Source organism: Thalassophryne amazonica, chromosome 12 (genome assembly GCF_902500255.1).
Source record: "Thalassophryne amazonica chromosome 12, fThaAma1.1, whole genome shotgun sequence".
Lineage (NCBI taxonomy): Eukaryota > Metazoa > Chordata > Actinopteri > Batrachoidiformes > Batrachoididae > Thalassophryne > Thalassophryne amazonica.
Window position 1 is genome coordinate 79,686,462 of NC_047114.1, and position 12,640 is coordinate 79,699,101.

The 12,640-nt window shown below is 40.0% G+C and overlaps 1 protein-coding gene across 1 annotated transcript in view; it reads right to left on the reverse strand.

Annotated features, from left to right (window-relative positions):
- LOC117521788 (FYVE and coiled-coil domain-containing protein 1-like) overlaps positions 1-12,640 on the reverse strand; it is a 48,703-nt gene that overhangs the window by 16,916 nt on the left and 19,147 nt on the right. Inside the window, exons 5-7 of the mRNA XM_034183130.1 lie at positions 11,278-11,384; positions 931-1,074; positions 202-295 (exon numbers count right to left, since the gene is read on the reverse strand). The gene's annotated coding sequence lies outside the window, so the exon portion shown is untranslated. The remainder of the gene's footprint in view (positions 1-201; positions 296-930; positions 1,075-11,277; positions 11,385-12,640) is intronic.

A 12,640-nucleotide genomic window follows, 5' to 3' on the forward strand; every position in this document is an offset into this window, starting at 1 on the left:
TGTAACTAATTTTAAAACTAGGCATTTAATTATGATTGGAAAAGGAATGTTTTCATATTTTAAATCTGATTTTCTGTCAACCCAATGATGAAGGAACAAAAGAAGCGTTAATTACATTTTAATAAAAAAACAAAACAAAACAAACTGGGTTACCGAAAACTTTCAAATGGTAATCTATATCGTGTGCGGGTGCGTATGTACCTGTGGCTGTGAGTAGCTAACTAGGCTGTTGATGCTGGAACACCGACTGGGCGACTTCCACTGGACAGCTGGTGAGGTGGAGCTTAATGTTCGCCTTTGATATAATTGGACACCAAATATTCACATTATGTTACAATAAATTCCTCTTATTAAAAAGGGAATAACCCAAAAACAGGACAAACATTAGGAACAACATGTAGCTGAGTTTTAATGACAGTAAAACTAGTACTGCACACACTCAGTCTTCTGTGTCATGAACATTTTTTATTTTCATGATCTCGTTTGACTTTTAGCATGTTGGAAGTGAAAATTTTTGACAAAGGTGCTGATGTGAGGGACGACAACACTAAAAGCTGACGACACCTGCATGCTCTCACACACATTTGTAAATACAAGAAAAACAACATGAGCTGTGATCTTGCAGGGTGATCAGATAATGAAGTGTGACTTCTGGCTGTGAAACACCCAATAGTGCTTCCTACACAATTTTACAGTTCACAATGTAAACACATGCATGATTAATACCATTTTATGACTTACTCTGAATTTAGAAATAAACTGAAATACGACTAAAAGATTAAACTGGCATTGATTCTGTAATTACATTAAGTACCACAACAACAAATGAATGATGCATTTCCTTTATGCGCAGGAATAAAAACACTCATGATGACTTGATGTTTGGACAAATACATACTCAATAAATACATTTTTTGGGGCACTGATTACCTTGCAAAAGCTGGCCAATCTGCATCCAGGTCATAACCTCTGGCTGCCAGGTCAAACTGGATCTGGTTAAGCTCATAAAGGTGGTTAATTATGTCAGCAGTGAGCTCAGACTGGAGGAAGGGACTCCGGGCGTAATACCATTCACTGCATGGGAGAAATATCATCAAACAACCATAAAGCAAGGAAACAACAAAAACAAATAAAGTAGGAGGAAACACAGGAAGCACAAGTTGTATCTGACAGCAACAAAATGCAAAGTATTTCCATTCTTTTAATGGGGACCTTTTAACTTGTCATCTCTTACACATGTTTTAGTGATAGTCCCCATCTTAATCTCCTGAAGCAACTGCTAATTTGACACACCATTCCAGTGCTACTAAAAGATCTTCCAAAGAGAGACAGAGTATCAAATACATCTAGTCATCACCTTAGGTCACTGGTTAAGGCCCCCTGACACGAGCATGACTTTGATTCACGCACTAGCATGACCTGTGTCGTGCTGGTGAGAAAACTCGTCTATAACGGGTATTGTATATTCTCTATAATATTCTCTATTGTACACAGAGAATTTTGAAAATAAATAAATGTTGTGCTACGTGGTGCAATCTAATAGCCAACACTACGTGCAGCTCATCAATTGGGGTAAAGAAGTGTATAGAGCGAGTGGTGATGTCAGCGGATTGCATCAGAGCGCAGCTTGTCTGAACAATTATAACAAGAAGTTAAATCTGTTATAAACATACTTTAACAACTACACAAGAAAGAAATAACACACAACTATTTTACCAAGCCATGACAATGTAAGCATGACAAATAATTACCTTTTAAGATGGCTCAAAATGCTTTCTGCAGCTTGTTAGGTGCGCGTGTGCGAACAGCTGAAGAGGGAGCGGTCCTCTGTGATTCAGGAAGTGATTACAGCCGTTTGCAATGGCCAAATTGCAGAGAAAACGATTAATCCGACATGAAATAATTATTTTATATACACAGCGTCCAGTGCAGAGCGCGTGGCAGCCGGTAGAACACAGAACGGCGTCCAGCTGGGATCACAGCGGGTGGGATCATCACAATGACGGGCATGCAAGTGCGTGAATCAAAGTCATGATCGTGTCAGGGGGCCTTTACTCGTCTCACAACCATTAAGCAAGAGTGAAAGCTTCAGGACCCTAAATACTTTGACTTTTGATCTTTTGCAAAAGGTACTGGTATCGCCAAACACATCTGTCCAGCTACCTTATGATTCATTAAGGTCTTCCCAGGTTTCTCCCAATCTCAAAGGCTGAGGACCTGGAGAGATGACTGCCCATCTCCATAGGTTCAACATTTTAATTGCATATGGATATACATATGTAAATAATTGCACAGGCTCTCAGTTGCTTGACCAAAGCCTACAGAGTGAAAGCAGAGTGTACGCCCCAATTAAAGACTTTTAAATGGTGACAGTAAATTTAGGACCTCAATGTTTCTTTTCAGTTAAAAAATAATCCCAGTTGATTAACTTAACATGGTATACCAGTCATGTTGCATAATTTCTGAAGGTTTCAACAATCTACTGTTAAAAACATGAATTTGCTGGCACTTTGAATACATTACCCTTTACCCACTTTTGCATGTTACCAGTGGCCCTTTTCCTTTTGTACATATTTTGTTTGATTCCTATGAGGACAATATTCAGCTGGCAGTCAACAGATGGCAACACTTATTTACTGTGCCCCCAGCCCGTCAACAGAGACCACTGCATGCCCTCCTAGCATGCATTGTGACAGCTGCCATTTTAGCTGGAAGCATGTACTCTGCTGTTACAAGTTGTTTCAATTGGTAATACCTGAATGAATTAAGTTCTTTGAACTTAAATTAGATCAACTCTATGTGCGTGCTGTGAAACATCCTGGACTGCTGTTGGAGGCAAGAGGCATGTTTATTAATATGGCCTGGCAGAAGCTCCATGTCATATCTCCTCCAGAGTTAAAAGGTAGACATTTATTACAATGTCCGAAATCCATCCACCTCTGAGCCTGACGTGCGCAATGACACGTTACAATAGTTCACATTATTTACGTCACCCATGGGAAGGAATGGATAAATATCTGTACTGTAAGGTCTATTGTGGATATAACAGCCCATTCATGGTGCCACAGTGCATGGAGTGCACGGAGCTTCAGCTTCGGTGCCGCAGCGCATGGAGCTTCAGGGTGATGTAAATAATGTGAGCTTCATGGGTGACATGGATCGCTGTCGGATAGGTGTCCCATCTCGATGGCACCCAGAGAATTATGAACACGTGCGTCACACTTGGGGCCGCCGGCAGATTTTGACCAACTGTGTTGACTTCCACAGATGGCTGTCAGTACGTGTTGGAACTGAAATCCGACAACTTTCGAATGTGCGCCAATTCATAAGTCCGACGCCACTCTCCATGATTCCGGCTATGTGTGACAAGGGTATAACTTACAAACTTAAGTTCAAACAACTTAATTCATTTAGATGTTACCAATTGAAACAATTCATTTAAGTTGATTTAACGATTCTCTTTTTTCAGTGTATGTCTATTTTTTGTTTAATATGCTAACAGAATGGATTAGAGGGCAAAATATATTAATAAACTATTTTTAAAGAACTCTGACACAGTGATGCCTGCATACTTTCAATCCAATTAATTAACAAATAGGTGGCTCTGCAATATAGGGGGTGGACTACAAATATCCAGACCTGCATTTGTTTCCAGGTGTGTCCTTAAGGCTATCTGTGCGTCCAATCTATCTTTATTAGTTGGCTATGTACCACAGGCTTTTAAGGTGGCAGTAATTAAACCATTACTTAAAAAGCCATCACTTGACCCAGCTATCTTAGCTAATTATAGGCCAATCTCCAACCTTCCTTTTCTCTCAAAAATTCTTGAAAGGGTAGTTGTAAAACAGCTAACTGATCATCTGCAGAGGAATGGTCTATTTGAAGAGTTTCAGTCAGGTTTTAGAATTCATCATAGCACAGAAACAGCATTAGTGAAGGTTACAAATGATCTTCTTATGGCCTCGGACAGTGGACTCATCTCTGTGCTTGTTCTGTTAGACCTCAGTGCTGCTTTTGATACTGTTGACCATAAAATTTACTTTATAAAATATTCACTTTATACATGTTTCCCTTAGGCAGTATTAGACGGCATTGCTTAAATTTTCATTGTTACGCAGATGATACCCAGCTTTATCTATCCATGAAGCCAGAGGACACACACCAATTAGCTAAACTGCAGGATTGTCTTACAGACATAAAGACATGGATGACCTCTAATTTCCTGCTTTTAAACTCAGATAAAACTGAAGTTATTGTACTTGGCCCCACAAATCTTAGAAACATGGTGTCTAACCAGATCCTTACTCTGGATGGCATTACCCTGACCTCTAGTAATACTGTGAGAAATCTTGGAGTCATTTTTGATCAGGATATGTCATTCAATGCGCATATTAAACAAATATGTAGGACTGCTTTTTTGCATTTGCGCAATATCTCTAAAATTAGAAAGGTCTTGTCTCAGTGATGCTGAAAAACTAATTCATGCATTTATTTCCTCTAGGCTGGACTATTGTAATTCATTATTATCAGGTTGTCCTAAAAGTTCCCTGAAAAGCCTTCAGTTAATTCAAAATGCTGCAGCTAGAGTGCTAACAGGGACTAGAAGGAGAGAGCATATCTCACCCATATTGGCCTCTCTTCATTGGCTTCCTGTTAATTCTAGAATAGAATTTAAAATTCTTCTTCTTACTTATAAGGTTTTGAATAATCAGGTCCCATCTTATATAAGGTTTTGAATAATCAGGTCCCACCTTATCTTAGGGACCTCATAGTACCATATCACCCCAACAGAGTGCTTCGCTCTCAGACTGCAGGCTTACTTGTAGTTCCTAGGGTTTGTAAGAGTAGAATGGGAGGCAGAGCCTTCAACTTTCAGGCTCCTCTCCTGTGGAACCAGCTCCCAATTCAGATCAGGGAGACAGACACCCTCTCTACTTTTAAGATTAGGCTTAAAACTTTCCTTTTTGCTAAAGCTTATAGTTAGGGCTGGATCAGGTGACCCTGAACCATCCCTTAGTTATGCTGCTATTAACTTAGACTGCTGGGGGGTTCCCATGATGCACTGAGTGTTTCTTTGTCTTTTTGCTCTGTATGCACCACTCTGCATTTAATCATTAGTGATTGATCTCTGCTCCCCTCCACAGAATGTCTTTTTCCTGGTTCTCTCCCTCAGCCCCAACCAGTCCCAGCAGAAGACTGCCCCTCCCTAAGCCTGGTTCTGCTGGAGGTTTCTTCCTGTTAAAAGGGAGTTTTTCCTTCCCACTGTTGCCAAGTGCTTGCTCACAGGGGGTCGTTTTGACCGTTGGGGTTTTTTCCGTAATTATTGTATGGCCTTGCCTTACAATATAAGGCGCATTGGAGCAACTGTTTGTTGTGATTTGGCGCTATATAAATAAAATTGATTTGATTTGATCTGATTCCTTGGACAAGGCACTCCATCTAAACTACCTAAGTAAATGGGTGCTGGCTTTGAATGTGGAAATAATCTATACTCTAATCCATAGGTGTCAAACTGATTTCAGAAAGGGGCCAAGAGGGTGCAGGTTTTCTTTGTAACCACCCACTGCAACAGGTGATTTCACTGATTAACATCACTTTGAGCAGATGGAATCAGTTAATCAGTGAAATCACCTGGTACAGTGGGTGGTTACAAAGAAAACCTGCACCCTCTTGGCCCTTTCTGGAATCATAATCCAATTACATTTTTTCTGTGATTCCGATTGGTTAATTGTGTGAGATTTTAGACCATAAAATATCACGTGGATGGTGGCAAAATATTAAAAGCGTTTCACATTTGATGTGTTAGTCCACCCCCTGACCGCGGTGCTGCGCAGGTGTCAACAATGACGCTGTAACCTGAGATTGACAGAAACAAGTGCAGTGACGATGATTCAGAAATGTATGGATTTAATGGATTTAACTGGATTGCTTGATGAATTTACTGTGTGGATTTAACTCAATGCAGCTGATGAGATGGAGAAATCTGTAGGTTTGTACACAGAATTTCCAGTTTGGCATGACGACGCTGTAGTGAAGGTAAGCTGTGAGCCAACCACACCCTTTCACAATGATTCGCTGACCGAATTACTTACAGAAAAATAAACCGTGCAAAGGATGGAATTGGATTAGAATGGGAATAACCCTGTTATGTCTGATGATTTATGGACGTTCATGGTGGATTTTACGGTTGCAAATGGCTATTTGCGACCGTAATCCAGCATTAACATCTGGAAATCATCAGACACAAGGGGGGTTATTTCCTAAATGGGCTGGCATCCCATCCAAGGGGAATCATAGACTCTTATATGTTGCATGCTGCGGTATCTGGGGATAACCCCCAAGCCCAATAGTATTTGAAACCCAAGAAGACTAGTGTGCCTTCTTTCCTCCTCTCTACCATTTGTCAGCAGGCTATAAACAGACTCACTACGTTTACATGCAGCCAATAACCCTTTCATAACCGGAATATTAGCAATAACCCGGTTGCGCACGGCCATGTAAACACCCGCAAAAACCCGAATATGCTCATATTCCAGTTTTTAAAAACCCAAATATGCTCATATTCCGGTTTTTAAAAACCTGAATAAGACCCCTGGGTTACTCCTTTTCTAATCCGAATATCAGGTCATATAAACGCGCATCGGGATATCCCCATAGAAAGGAACATTATTTTATGTTCTGCGCATGTCCTATCCGCAAGGAATCTTGGTCTTTTGAGTACGGCAACTACTTGTATGCGGCGCGCAACCCACCGGACACCACAGAAGCAGAGATAAACAGCGCATTGTGTTCTGCGTCCTTATCAGGTGGGCCAGTCGGCATCACTGCGATTGCTCTGCCTCCGATGCGCTTACTGAGTCTGCGAGCTCGGTAAATGCCACAGCGGGCCACTCACACCACCCCCCTCTCTGCTGTGTGGAGCTGCACCAACTGTGGCAACAGGTCCAGAGACTACGCTCGCTGTTTTGATGCAAAGGCAGCCCGCAAGGATAGATTTCTTGCGGAAAAAATCCACAGCGCCGCAGGGTCTCGGTATACCGCAGCCGCAGAGCTCCATGGCCATGACTTGGATTCTTTGCGGGTCTTGCATCCGTACCCCCGGAGACAGTGAGCGAAGGGAGAGCATGCGCATTGTGTTCTGCGTGTGTCTATTTATAATCTTCTCACCCAGAAGAAAAAAAGAGAGTGTTTAACACGGGAGAGAAAAGTGAGAAAATGTTAATGCCTGTTTGAGAAAAGTGTATAAAGTGCGTAGTGAGGGGTTTTACACGAAGCAGGATTTGCACGAACGCCAGACCAAATCAAGTACTGGTGAAAGACGTGCATCGCTGTTTAGATGGGGATATTCCAAATGATACCAATGACCATGTATAAAGGAGTAACTCTGTCTGCTTAAGCATGTAAACGGGTTATTCGTAATGATTCAAAAACCGGAATATTGACCTTAACCCGAATATTAATGGCATGTAAACGTAGTCACTGAGTAGATGTAAACACACAATCATTATGAAACAAAAGCAAAACCAGAAACAGCTCAAACTGACATTTGTCTGAGGTCTCCTTGAGGAAATGAGATACAGCAGCAGTTTGGTTAGAATGTGTGTTATGTGGTTTACCAAAGCAGAAATAAGAAATTGATCAGAAAAGGAGAAGTGGAAGATGACTTGCACTTCCCTATATAGAAGTACAGCAGAGCACAGACTAGAAGCCACCAAAGACAGCCACAAAAGACAGACGTGTCCAGGAATCGAGCTAAAAGCATTGTATTCCTAGTGTCATGCCACTCCTGAACCAGACACAATGTCATAGGCGTCTTAACTCAGCTAAGGAGAACAAGAGCTAGACCATTGCTCAGTGGTCTAAAGGTCTCTATTCAGATGAAAGTAAATGTTGCATTTCATTTGGAAGTCAAGCTCCCAGAGTTTGGAGGAAGAATAAAGAGGCACAGAATCCAACTTGCTTGAAGTCCACTGTGATGTTTCTACAAGCCGTGGTGATCTGGAGTGCCATATCATGGAAATTGCTAAATGGACTGCAGTTATATAGAGTCATGTCATCTGCTGGTGTTGGTCCACTGTGTTTTATCAAGTTTATTATCCACCCTTGTGGTCAAAGGATGATGCTGATCAAGTTCAAAGTTAACGCAGCCGTTTGTCAGGAGATTTTAGGGCATGGTTAAATCTGCTGACAACCTTTACGGAGATGCTGATTTCCTTTTCCAGTTGGACTTGGGACGTGCCCACAATGCCAATACTACAAGTAACTGGTTTGCTGACCATGGTATTACTGTACTTGATTGGCCCCAGAGCCAATACCTCATAGAGTTTCTATGGGGTACTGGCAACTGGAAGATGAAAGACACCAGATCCAACAATACAGATGAGCTTCCATAACACTTCAGCAGTGCAAATGACATAATAATTAATTCAAGAGAGTGCCAACCAAATAATGTGTGCATAAATAAACATACTTTAAAGAAGTTTGACATTTCTTTGTTACAAATTCTTTTTTTTTTTTGGCTGATCTTTTGAAATACTGTAATATTCTGAGATACAAATTTTCTATATTTTGGAGCTGTAGGCTGTAAAAATATGGAAATATTGGGACTCCGGCAAGGGTGGTCGCATCTCCTCCTCTCTTCTCTCTTTCTGTGTTTCTCTATCTCTGCCCCAACCTTTAAAAGTCCCAACTTCACTAGACTGTGAATTCTTCAAACTATATTTGGAATAACCATGGACTTGATCAGCTGGTCTCTCAACACTGACACCATCTTTTCACCATCTTGGCACCAGTCTCTGTGGAAGACGTTGAGGATTTATTCTTATTTGCTTTATGGCAGGAGGGCTTTTGCTGATTAGGCGCTACACTGACCAACTGGAAAATTGGCAAGATGGCTGCCACCAAAACCACAACCCCACACCTGTCCATCATGATTAATGAGGTAGACAAGGCAGTACAATCTCAGACTGCGTTAGTCTCTTGAACTTAAACGCAAATTGGAAATCATCTCAGAGCAAATGTTTGCCTTGCAAAGGAACTGATGTTGGAGACCAGTGAATATATTCACAATTGGATCTGGACAGTTAAAGAGAGGCTGTATTGAAACTCTGCGCTTCTCTGCCAAACCCAAACATGGTAGCCTTATCAACTACCGAAGGTTAAAATGCCCTGTTTGTTTTCCTCCAAAAGGATTTCAATGGCCTTGGTGAAGCATCTTGCTCCTTATCATTTGCCCTCCCCTACAGTCTGCGGTCGTCAAGGACACTCCAGACTCATACACAGACAGAGACTGATATGAACTCATCTGCACACGACGCATGCCCCCACCCCTACCCCCTCCCTTGTGTTTCGGCCCACCTCGGCCTCCGCTCTGCCATTGCCCCCGAGATCGGCCATGCAGCGGAAAGGCTGCAGCAGCCTCAACACACTCATTACCTCAATTCGGGGTGACGGACTGTTTCAAAGCTTAGCGTACATAAACAAATCAAATGTATATGTGCAGTTGTTTTAATTCTGATGTGTGCCATTATTATGTTCAACTAGGAATAATTATGGATTAATTGCTGTATTTTAGTTTGAGGTAATTGGGTGTGAAGATAAATTGCCCTTTTAGGGATCAATAAAGTTGTCTGAATCTTGAATGTAAATATAAAAAAAACACTTGAAACGTTGTAGTTTAAGGCTGAATCCCAATTCTACCCCTTACCCCTTCCCCTCCGTTTTGCGCGGGCACAAGATACAGAAGGGTGTCTCAATTCTCTTTTTGGAGCGAGGCGGAGGGGGAGGCGGAGGGCTCCAAATCCCTCCATTTGGAGTGAATCTGAATGCACACTCCGTTTGAAGGGGTAGGAGGAGCTTACCGCTGTCCCCACAGAAACAAACATGGCGCCGTAAGAGCCGCACAAATGAAGCAGCTTTTACTGCAAATTACGCTGTTTAGAAAGTTACAACTTGCCAAAAAAAACTTTACAGGCAGTTGCCTATGACAGCAACGTGTATGCTGCTGAATGCATGTTGCGTATATTGTCGTTCTGAAGAATATCGTAACTTCGCTCGTGCGCTGAGGCGTTATAATGCATATACACATGAACGCTACAATAAGACACTTTTATATCTCACAATGGAGAAAATCATGATAAAGGATAAGCACGTTAGATTGTATGTTCATAAATCTTTGGATAATAGCGACCCCTGCTGTTGGATTTCAAGGTCTGTAACACGTGTGTGTATTTAGTAAACAAACAGGGAGCCCTGAGCACACTCATCTCCTAATAAGCTTTCAGGCAGAAAATGAGGAGAAGTTTCACCAATGGGAATAAGTTGGAAAACATATACACACACATGTATATGTGTAACACCCATAACATACATAGCAGCCCATAACATAAATACGGGTGCTGGTCATATAATTAGAACATCATGAAAAAGTTGATTTATTTCAGTAATTCCATTCAAAAAGTGAAACTTGTATACATTCATTGCACACAGAGTGATATATTTCAAGTGTTTATTTTAATTACTAATCAATCAATTAACGATTAAACAATTTTAATTATTATTAGTATTATTAACATTAAATTACTAATTAATTAATCAATACTATATTAATTACTAATTAATTAATCATTAATACTATTCATTATTATTATTATTATTATAAATTACAATTTAATTACATTAATTAACATTAATTAACTAATTAGCTACTAATCAATTAATGATTAAACAATTTTAATTAGTATTAACATTAATTAATTACTAATGAATTAATCAATACTATATTAATTACTAATTAATTAATCATTAATACTATTAATTATTATTATTATAAATTACAATTTAATTACATTAATTAACATGACATGATTGCGATGCATCGAAGAAATCTGTGACTTCTATTTCTTTGCATTTACGCAGAAAGGCGAGAAAATAAAAAGAGCAAACAGGCTACTGCAACAAGTTGCATTTCGGTCACCATGTTAACAAACAGTGAAGTTTTTTTTTCTCCTAAGGCGGAGGGGTGTCTCAATTCATAGGGCTAGAGGCATACCCCTTCGCCTTACCCCTTGTTTTAAAGGGGTAAGGCGTAGGGATGGGGTAGGGCCAAGGGGAAGGGGAACAAAGAGAATTGAGATTGGCGGTAAGTGTAATGAGTCCACAATATATAAAATTTTCATTTCACCTGCCAAAAAACATTAACCTTTTTCATAATATTTTTTTTTAGATGCCCCAGTACAGGTACAGTATATGTGCATGCCTTAATGTGTGTCCTCTGACCTTGTGACCTTGTGATTGATAAGACACTGCTGCAATGTGTCAGCAAGACGTTGGTGAACCAGTGAGTGACGGATGAAGGCCCTTCCTTTACCCAATGATGTCTTCAACTGAGGGCACAAAACACACAAACATACACACCTCACATGTTTATTTGAGACAGCAGTATCACACAGGTGCAATCTATTTACCATCTGTAGACCCTACAGCCTGGATGTGTGACTGTGTGTTTAGGTGAGATTTGGGATTGTCTGCTTATCAATCAGTCAGATCCAGTTTAAAGTACCAATGAATGTCAGGCAACTTGTTCCTTTTATCTGATCCTTGAGCTACTTTATCTCTATGGATGAGAAGCCACAGAATTCACCTTAACATTCAAATCCACAACCCACAGCAGGTTCGAACAGTACAAAGTGCATATGTTGGAAAAAACTGCTTAACAAACCACAATACATAATATATTATCAAAAATGCATACAAATATGTGAACAGACATATATATATATATATATATATATATATATATATATATATATATGTATTTGGAGTTTCTAAGTAAAAGACTCCATTTAGTAAACTGTCCCACTGTAGAACTTAAGTTTCTGTGTCAGTGCAGTCTGTCTCAAAGTCCAACATTGTCACAGATGGAGAGATTTAAGTAAGACAGTCGAATCAGAATATTCCATAAAAACACCAGCTGGGGACTCCCTTATAGCTGTGACTGACCAACAACGAACAGTAAGTAAAAGTGAGCAAAAATAATAATAATAATGATAATGATTCCAACAAATCATCATCATCAATGCACTGTTATTGGATGAAATATGATGTGAAAAACATCCCAAAGTAAATGTATAACATAGAAAATAAGAAGATAATAACAATAACAACAAAAAGTTAATAAATACAATTCAATTAAAGTGGCACATATTGCCTTACCATAGTGTGAATATTGACTTACTGTATGTGCCAACAAGGTTTCCATCAGTTTTACATAAGATTGATGGCAGTGAACCATTGTTACATGGGAAACAAGGTACCAGTAGATTCAGTAGATTCTCACAAATCCAACAAGACCAAGCATTCATGATATGCACACTCTTAAGGCTATGAAATTGGGCTATTAGTTAAAAAAAAGTAGAAAAGGGGGTGTTCACAATAATACAACCCCTGGCAAAAATTATGGAATCACCGGCCTCAGAGGATGTTCATTCAGTTGTTTAATTTTGTAGAAAAAAAGCAGATCACAGACATGACACAAAACTAAAGTCATTTCAAATGGCAACTTTCTGGCTTTAAGAACACTATAAGAAATCAAGAAAAAAGATTGTGGCAGTCAGTAACGGTTACTTTGTTAGACCAAGCA